Below are 10,000 nucleotides of genomic sequence, written 5' to 3' on the forward strand. Positions count from 1 at the left end.
GTTCTGAGTGCGTTTGGGTGTGTTAGGGGCATATTCTGTGGTGATGTGCGTGTTTTGGATATTTTAATCGTGATTTAAATGTGTTTGGATGAGTTTTGTGGGTAGTTTGGCGTGTTTTGTGTGTGTTTTGGATGTTTTGAGTGTGTTTGGGTGAGTTTTGTGGGTAGTTTGGTGTGTTGTTGTCCCTAGGAAGGAGAGAAAGCGAGATAAGACGGGACATCATGGTAAGCCTAACATTTCTGCCAATATTACAGGATACCACACGGAGGGGTGGTGAAGGAGCTTTGGGGATGGCTGAAGGAAAGGCAGTGAAGGAGGGAGGCCTGGAGGTGAAGGAAATGCAGAAAATTCCTCTAATACTGAGCGCTTCTCTGGTCAGACCATCCTTCACTGAATATTTGGACCGACGCTTCGAGATACGAGGTGAGAATCCATTTTTTTTAGTGTTTTAAGTTAGTTTTAAGAGTTTTTAGGTATTTTTAGGTTGTTTTTAATGATGTTTTGAGTATTTTAGGTTTCTGGAAGGAGGGAGAAAGCTTAAATGCAGTAATAAGGCAAAAAAAGGCTTAAATTGAGTTTTAATGTCAGCCTAGCATATATTAAGCTGTTTTAAGTATTTTAAGTTACCAGAAGAGAGGAAGCTTAAATTTAATACTAGGATAAGGAAAAAGCTTATTTTTTGCATTAGGAAGAGATAAAAGCTTAATATTACCCCCTCCTCCCGCCCCCCAGTGAGCCAGGTGACCCCCAGAACAGCGCAATCCTGCCTACTTGTGGTGTGGGAGCCCTGATCGTCCCCTTTCCTCCCTCCTCCTCCTCCTCCTCCTCTTCCCCCTCCAGCATAGAAGAGACGTTTAATAAGCTGGTGGACAGGTTAGTTTTGTTGTTATTGTTTTTATTGTTGTTGTTTTTGTTGTTGTTGTTGTTGTTGTTGTCTCTCTCTCTCTCTCTCTCTCTCTCTCTCTCTCTCTCTCTCTCTCTCTCTCTCTCTCTCTCTCTCTCTCTCTCTCTCTCTCTCTCTCTCTCTCTCTCTTTCGTTTTACATTTTCTTTCTCATTGTCTTTGTTTCACTGTACTCACACACACACACACACACACACACAGACACACAACTAGTATTTTTCCATTGTTGTTGTTTTTATTATTATTATTATTATTATTATTATTATTATTATTATTATTATTATTATTATTATTATTATTATTACTGTTATTATTAGTATTTTTATTATTATTTATTTTTCGTGATTCCTGATCAAATGTGTAGTGTGAGTGTGTATGTTCAGTTTTACAGGATCGTTTCGTTGTTGTTGTTGTTGTTGTTGTTGTTCTGGAACGAGTGCAGGGGTGCCTTCTTTCTTTCTTCCTCCTCCTCCTCAGATTCAACTCTTTCGTCTCACTTTCTGATTGACACTTCCCAGAATCTCTCTCTCTCTCTCTCTCTCTCTCTCTCTCTCTCTCTCTCTCTCTCTCTCTCTCTCTCTCTCTCTCTCTCTCTCTCTCTCTCTCTCTCTCTCTCTCTCTCTCTCTCTCTCTCTCTCTCTCTCTCTCTCTCTCTCTCTCTCTCTCTCTCTCTCTCTCTCTCTCTCTCTCTCTCTCTCTCTCTCTCTCTCTCTCTCTCTCTCTCTCCCTCTAGTGCAGGAAACAGCAATGCGATGATAAAAGTTGATCATAATTCTGAGAGAGAGAGAGAGAGAGAGAGAGAGAGAGAGAGAGAGAGAGAGAGAGAGAGAGAGAGAGAGAGAGAGAGAGAGAGAGAGAGAGAGAGAGAGAGAGAGACAGCATCGAGGGAGTAATTAAATAGTCACGTGTGTGTGTGTGTGTGTGTGTGTGTGTGTGTGTGTGTGTGTGTGTGTGTGTGTGTGTGTGTGTGTGCGTGCGTGATTGCTTGAACTAACTAGTCTTGTTGAGAGAGTATAGGAGCGTCTTGTCTTCCCTCAATCTCTCTCTCTCTCTCTCTCTCTCTCTCTCTCTCTCTCTCTCTCTCTCTCTCTCTCTCTCTCTCTCTCTCTCTCTCTCTCCATTAATGCATCATTTATACCCTTCTCCTTCCCATCCCTCCCTCTCTCCCTCCCTCTTTCCTTTCCTTCTATTTTCCCTTGTTTATTTTTTTCAATTTTTGGCTTTCATTTCTTTATTTTCTTCTGTTTCTTGTGTGTGTGTGTGTGTGTGTGTGTGTGTGTGTGTGTGTGTGTGTGTGTGTGTGTGTTCTTGGGTTCTTTCACGGCAGACATTTTTGGCCAGGAACAAAAAGTACTCTTGGAAAAACAAATGATTTAGTGTCCCCACTCTCCCTTACCATTTTGTGCCATAATGTACCATGATAAGCGAATCTGTACGATATTTGCAAGTGTACCATAGAGAGACAGCTGTACCATCATTGTGTACCATAGTCAGACCAGTTGTACCGTCAAAATTACAAAACTCTCCCAAACACACCCAAACACACCCAAACACACCAAATTACACTTAAACACACCCAAACGCACCCTTACCATTCCAAAATACCCCCAACACACCCAAACACACCAAAACACACCCAAATCACACTTAAACACACCCAAATCACACTTAAACACACCCAGACACATCCGAACCATTTCAGAACACACCGAAACACACGAAAATACACCAAAACACACTCAAACACTTTGAAGACCCCCAAACACACTGAAAACACACCTCAGAACACACCCTAACACTCAAAACACACCCAAACACTACAAAACACCTCCAAATACACTCAACACCTCCAAACACACTCAAAGCACACCTAAACAGCCCCATCATCATCATCATCATCATTATTATTATTATTATTATTATTATTATTATTATTATTATTATTATTATTATTATTATTACTATTATTATTATTATTATTAGTATTGTTATTATTATTGTTATTATTATTATTATTATTATTATTATTAGTAGTAGTAGTAGTAGTAGTACTACTACTACTACTACTACTAGTAGTACTAGTAGTAGTAGTACTACTACTACTACTACTACTACTACTACTACTACTACTCTGCCTCCTCCCCCTTCTACTACCACTACTACTACTACTACTACTACAACTACTACTAGTACTACTACTGCTACTACTACTACTACTACTACTACTACTACTACTACTACTACTACTACTACTACTACTACTACTACTACACACACACACACACACACACACACACACACACACACACACACACACACACACACACACACACACACACACAGACAGATAAGATAAAAAAAAATATATATAATTTCCGAAATTCCCACACCTCTGTGTTGCATTCCTGAGGTAGTGATGACACTATCCCAGCAGCAGCAGCAGCAGCAGCAGTAGTAGTAGTAGTAGTAGTAGTAGTAGTAGTAGTAGTATTAGTAGTAGTGATGGTCGTGATGGTGTTAATGGTATATTATATTTATTAAATCTCTCTCTCTCTCTCTCTCTCTCTCTCTCTCTCTCTCTCTCTCTCTCTCTCTCTCTCTCTCTCTCTCTCACCTTGGCACAATATTTTTTCGTCTCAATAAAATAATGAACCAGATTATCGCTACCACCACCACCACCACAACCACCTCCACCACCAACACCACCACCACTACTACTACTACTACTACTACTACTACTACTACTACTCATACTATTACTACTACTACTACCACTACTACTACTACTACTATTGCTGCTGCTTCTTCTACCTCTTTTATTATTACCATTTTCCTCCTCCTCCTCCTCCTCCTCCTCACTATTACTGTTACCGCTATATAGTAATCTAAACTACTACTACTATTGCTACTACTACTACTACTACTACTACTACTACTACTACTACTACTACTACTACTAGTACTACTTATAATAATAATTATAATAATATTAATAATAATAATAATTTTTTTCAAACTATTTATTAAATTTACTAACATTTGTATTTTTATTTATTCTCTCTCTCTCTCTCTCTCTCTCTCTCTCTCTCTCTCTCTCTCTCTCTCTCTCTCTCTCTCTCTCTCTCTCTCTCTCTCTCTCTCTTTCATCTAACGAGTTGAACACCAATTATACATTTTATTGACTTGTCTCTGACCCATCCACGCATTCATCCACATCACCCGTGCAATCATCCACCTGAGGCAAGGTGAGGGTTTGAAGGAGGTGTCACAGGCATCAAATACTGTATCAGGTCCTCCAGGGAGAGGGAGAGGGAGAGGCCTGCGCCAAGTCAGCGCCCCGCCATAGTGACAGTTTTGTGCCCTGAATGATGCAAGCAGTGGTTTGAGGGAGTCTGTTGGTCCTGTCATGCAAGTTACGGCATCCTTTGTGTTGTTAATGAAGTGTTGGGGAGGCTAGTGTGAGTGTGTGTGTGTGTGTGTGTGTGTGTGTGTACTGCAAGCAATGCTATTGGTACATCCACCCCCAGCCGTGACATACCTGTGACGTGTGTGTATATGTGTGTGACGCTAACCTCTTGCTGTGTGTGTGTGTGTGTGTGTGTGTGTGTGGCCAGTGGGGAGACGCCACGTCACGGGTTGGCAGGCAGGAAACAAGAGTGGATCAGTTTTGGCCTGGCTGTGAAGGTGAGCGGGTGGAGTGTCAGTACTGTTACTGGATTTGTATTAATATTACGTTTGCAAGACAATTGAGCGGCATAGTTTGTGTTGACACGGCTTATTACCGCAGTCTGCACAGCGTCTGCAGTGTGGCAAGCCTTATAAGTACAGTGTGTGTGTACTGACGTACCTTGTGTCCGGTAATGCCCTTAGGGATTGTGCTACTTTGCCTTAGGTTACTGTCCCTACACACACACACACACACACACACACACACACACACACAACAACAAAAACAGCAACAGCAACAATAGCAACAATAGCAACAAGAAGATCAACAACATTGACATGACCCACTACCCCACCACATCACCCCCACACGCACCCATTCATGGAAAACCTTACCTAATCACACACACACACACACACACACACACACACGCTGGGAAGAGAAAGAAGAGGTGGGGAAGAGGCTGTAAGAAACAGATATCGCGGGGAAGACTAGGTTTGTTTGTTTGTTTTATGTTTGGATAGCGTACAAACACACACACACACACACACACACACACACACACACACACACACACACACACACACACACACGTGCGCGCGCGCGTGCGGAAGGATGCTTGCACACATGCACGCACACACACACAATTAAGTCAGAAAGTAGATATATAGCCTTCAAAATTACTTTAAATAATTAGTGAGGAGGCGGCCATCTTTGTTTTCAGCTGAAGCCCCGCCCCTCAGGCGCCATGATGGTCTGGCCCGATTCCAATAATATTTTTATTTCGTAAACTTGTATATTGCGGCTTTTAAAGTGAGTTGTTATGGTTTGTAAAAATATTTAGTGATGTTTTGAATGTTTTCCATAAGTGTGTGAAGGGAAATTTGTTGATTATGAGGCCGTTTTATTGTAAACAAGTGTTGCTTTTTTCGGTTATTTTTCTAAGGTCGCCCTAGAAAAAAAATTATTTCAGCCGCTAGGCAAGATTTTATTGGCTCAAAAAATCGTTTTAGGTTATTAAAGTGTGTTTTGATCCTGTTGAGTGAAATATGTGGAGTTTTAAAAGATTTATAGGCGTGTGAAAGGTGGAAAAGTTGACATTTATTATTTCTTTATTTCTTTATTTCAGCTTGTAACTATCTTTTGATTGTTTGTAAAAATAGTTTTGATTTTTTTAAGTGTTTTGCATTCCTAATAAAATAGATTTGTGGACTTTACATTGTTTTTTTTTATCGTGTTTGTTCCAACACTTTTTTAATCGGTTCTTTTAAAATATCTTTATTATTAGTCAGGCTGGGAATGGTTTTACATTCCCAATATTAGTTAAACTATTTGACAAGTCAGAATATATTAGGCATTCCGGCTTAGCTCCATTTTTGCTAGGGGTCAATTTCAAAATGGATTCGTTAACGTATTTTTGAGTGTGACGTCATCAATGACGTCATCACACCGGGGGCCGGGACGCCCCTTCATTCCAGTCTCTATCAGTCATTGTTTGGTGTATGTATGTATGTATGTATGAGTGTGTGTGTGTGTGTGTGTGTGTGTGTGTGTGTGTGTGTGTGTGTGTGTGTGTGTGTGTGTGTGAGTGTGTGTTAGATCATCTTGAACCCCATCCGTCCCACTCCTGCGCCTTTCTGCCTCCTCCCCTTTTTTATTTATTTATTTTCCTGCTCGTATATTGTGTGTATGTGCATGTGATTAGATAAGGTTCTGCCAGGAAGGGGGGCGTGTGGGGGTGGTAAGGTGATTGGTGGGTGTTGAGGGTCATGGTGGTGATATATATATATATATATATATATATATATATATATATATATATATATATATATATATATATATATATATATATATATATATATATATATATATATATATATATATATATATATATATATATATATATATATATATATATATATATATATATATATATATATATATATATGTGTGTGTTTGTGTGTGTGTGTGTCGCATCTGTGTCTTGATTTCCTCTGTTATGTTCTCTTCCCTTCCTCCTCCTCCTGTTGAATATAAATATATGGAAAGTTATTTTGGAGTGTTGCATGTGTTGCTTGTTGTTTGCACTGCTTCCATGCGTCATTTGCATTATTACCACTATTTTACCTGTGTTGTTTGCAATAATTCACAGTTTGCTTGATTTGTTGATCTGCATAGCGTGTGAACAGAGAACTAGCTGTATATGACTACTGTTTACTTGTCTACCTTATTAATTCTCCTCTCACCACTCCCCCCAGCGCTTCCTCCGCCCCCCTGTCAGATATGGAGGGGTTGGGGAAAGGATGCCGTGTCCCTGAGTCTGCCCCTGACTGGCCAGCTGACGCCCATTGATATCTCCATGGCCGTGGTGAGGCAGGAGAGGACTCAAGGTAAAACTGTTTGCTGCCTTGTTTACGTCTTCATTTGTTCTCATTACTACTTCACTTCTGGTCTCTCTAAACTTTCTAATTGGGACAGAGCAAACTTAGAATTGTTCAGTGCCTCAAAAACTCAATTCCTCCATTCACCATCTCCACACAAGCTTCCAGACAACTAGCCCCTCTTGTTTAGTGACACTCAACTACCCCCTCTTCCACACTGAACATCCTCGGTCTGTCCTTTACTTATAATCTAAACTGCAAACTTCACATCTCATTGTATAACGTTAGGCGTTCTGAGTCGTCTCCTGCAGCTTTTGTCAACCCCACACCCAGCTGTTAACTCTGTAGAGGGGCCTTATCCGTCCATCTGTCTGTCTGTCTGTGTCTGTCTGTCTGTGTCTGTCTGTCTGTATCTCTCTCTCTCTCTCTCTCTCTCTCTCTCTCTCTCTCTCTCTCTCTCTCTCTCTCTCTCTCTCTCTCTCTCTCTCTCTTGTGTGAATGACATTATTATTATTATTATTATTATTATTATTATTATTATTATTATTATTATTATTGTTATTGATGTTGTTGTTGTTGTTGTTGTTGTTGTTGTTGTTGTTGTTGTTGTTGTTGTTGTTGTTTTCCTTCTTCTTCTTCTTCTTCTTCTTCTTCTTCTTCTTCTTCTTCTTCTTCTTCTTCTTCTTCTTTTCCTTTTATTTATTAGCAGGTATATTATCCAGTGTGTGTGTGTGCGTGTGGGATGATGTATGCATTTATGTGTGTGTGTATGTGTGTGTGTGTGTATATTGTTACAGTAGTTTACAAACTGAAAATATACCCACAGTGTGTGTGTGTGTGTGTGTGTGTGTGTGTGTGTGTGTGTTTAGAACTATGTGGTATTTTCAGATATGTGTGTGTGTGTGTGTGTGTGTGTGTGTGTGTATGTGTAAAATTAAGGTTCAAAATTAGTATTATTAATATTACTACTATTATGATTATTATGGTTTGTAATACTTGTGTGTGTGTGTGAGGGGAAGAGAGGGAGAGGAAGGCTGGTTAACACACACACACACACACACACACACACACACACACACACACACACACACACACACACACACAGGCAAGCCACACCCTCTTTCTGAATGCAACACTCCGCTGAGAGAGAACGAGTTAGGAATGAAATATTAGTGAGTGAGGTTAAGTTAGGTTAGGATAGGTTAGGAATGTCGGTAGAGTGTTGATAGAGGATGTATGTTCGTGTGTGTGTTAGGTTAGGTTAGGAGTGTTTGTGTGTGTTGGGGTGTGTTTAGAAGATGTGTCAGTGTTGATAGAGGGTGTGTGTGTGTGTTACGTTTGGAGGTAAATTGAGGTGTGACTGTGTCTTGAGTTTGTTTTGTGTGTTTTAAATGATTTGGGTGAATTTGGGGGTGTGCGGGGTCTTTTGGGTGTATTTGAGTGTGTGTGGGGTGTTCTGAATGCATTTGGGTGTGTTAGCGGCATATTCTGTGGTGATTTCGGTGTTTTGGGTGTTTTAAGCGTGTTTTGGGTGTGTTTGGATGAGTTTGTGGGTATTTTGGGGTATTTTGTGTGTGTTTTGGATGTTTTGAATGTGTTTGGATGAGTTTTGTGGAGATTTTTGGGTTTTGAGAGTGTTTTGAGTGTGTTTTGGATGTTTAAGCGTGTGTTTGGTGTGTTTGGGTGAGTTTTCTAGGTGTTGTTGGGTGTTGTTGGATATTTTGTGTATATTGTGTAGTGTTTTGGGGTGTTTTGGGAGTTTTGGGGGATATATTTCTTCATTATTAATGGGAAAACACCCTTGAAAATCTTGCTAATCATCTTTATGGATTTGAGAAATATTCGTGAGGTGAGAGAGAGAGAGAGAGAGAGAGAGAGAGAGAGAGAGAGAGAGAGAGAGAGAGAGAGAGAGAGAGAGAGAGAGAGAGAGAGAGAGTATGTGTGTGTATCTGTGTGTGTGTGTGTGTGTGTGTGTGTGTTGGGGGAGGAAGGGGGAGGAGCAGTGACAGGTAGACCTGACTAGGGAGGGGGATGGCTGGCGCCGGTCAGTCTTGCCCCACGCATAATGTAATAAGTGTTTCCGTATTCCCAGTAGCTTCTTTCTGTACCAAACACTGCCACGCAGCACCAGAGAGCCATGAGTACGTAAGGTGAGCCCAGCGGTGCTACCATCCCCTCATTCAGCCTTATTGCCTTCACAGCATCGCCTCTCATCCTCCCTGTAATGTCTTGAAGTTGTTTATTAAAGTTTTTTTTTTTTTGTTATTTAGGTATTTTTTGGGGGGTTTATTTATTTAGCTTTTAGGTTTTGTTTACATCTGAGTCTGGAAACAGTTAGAAATTTAGGCGAATATTGAAGTTTCCTCAATATGTAAACAAGCAAGAAGACAATCTTTAGCTTAGTTCCCCTTGCTGCGTTGCAAATCTCTGTAATAATTGATGTTTTTTTTTTTTCTTTTAAGTGTGATTTTGGTGTATTTAGGAGTGTTGTGGGTGTTCTGAGTTTGTATTAGAGCTGTTTAAGAGTGTTTTGGATATATATTAGCTGTTGTCACGTGTGTTTTGCTTGAATTTTTGGTTTAGATTGTTTTTAGATGTATTTTACGTGTTTTGAGTGTTGTGGAGTGTTTTGAGTGTGTTGTGGAGTGTTTTTGTGTGTTTGTGGGTGTATTGAGGTGTGAGTGTGTTTTGAGTTTATTTTGGGTGTTTTAAGTGTTTTAGATGAGTCTTGGTGTGTGTGGGATTTTTTGAGCGTATTTGAGAGTGTGTGTGGTGTTCTGAGTGCGTTTGGGTATGTTAGGGGCGTTTTCTGTGGTGATGTGCATGTTTTGGATGTTTTAAGCGTGTTTTGGGTGTATTTGGATGTGTTTTCTTGGTAGTTTTGGGTATTTTGTGTGTGTTTTGGATGTTTTGAGTGTATTTGGGTGAGTTTTGTTGAGATTTTGTGGTGTTGGGAGTATTTTGAGTGTGTTTTGGATGTTTTGAGTGTGTTTTGGATGTGTATGGGTGAGTATTGCGCTCTCTCCTTCCCTGGGACTCAAAAAGTGCA

At 40.2% G+C, this 10,000-nt stretch overlaps 1 long non-coding RNA gene across 2 annotated transcripts in view; it reads left to right on the forward strand.

The window, feature by feature from the left end:
• The first annotated feature begins 719 nt into the window (after positions 1–719).
• LOC135100512 (uncharacterized) overlaps positions 720–10,000 on the forward strand; it is an 11,405-nt gene continuing 2,124 nt past the window's right edge. The window contains exons 1-2 of one of the 2 annotated variants that reach the window (XR_010268755.1): positions 720–873; positions 6,829–6,960. This is a non-coding gene — a long non-coding RNA (uncharacterized LOC135100512). Of the gene's footprint in view, positions 874–4,201; positions 4,761–6,828; positions 6,961–10,000 lie in introns of those variants that run through there. The other variant, XR_010268756.1, reaches the window with a different exon arrangement.

The sequence above is a fragment of the Scylla paramamosain genome, chromosome 5 (genome assembly GCF_035594125.1).
Source record: "Scylla paramamosain isolate STU-SP2022 chromosome 5, ASM3559412v1, whole genome shotgun sequence".
Taxonomy (NCBI): domain Eukaryota; kingdom Metazoa; phylum Arthropoda; class Malacostraca; order Decapoda; family Portunidae; genus Scylla; species Scylla paramamosain.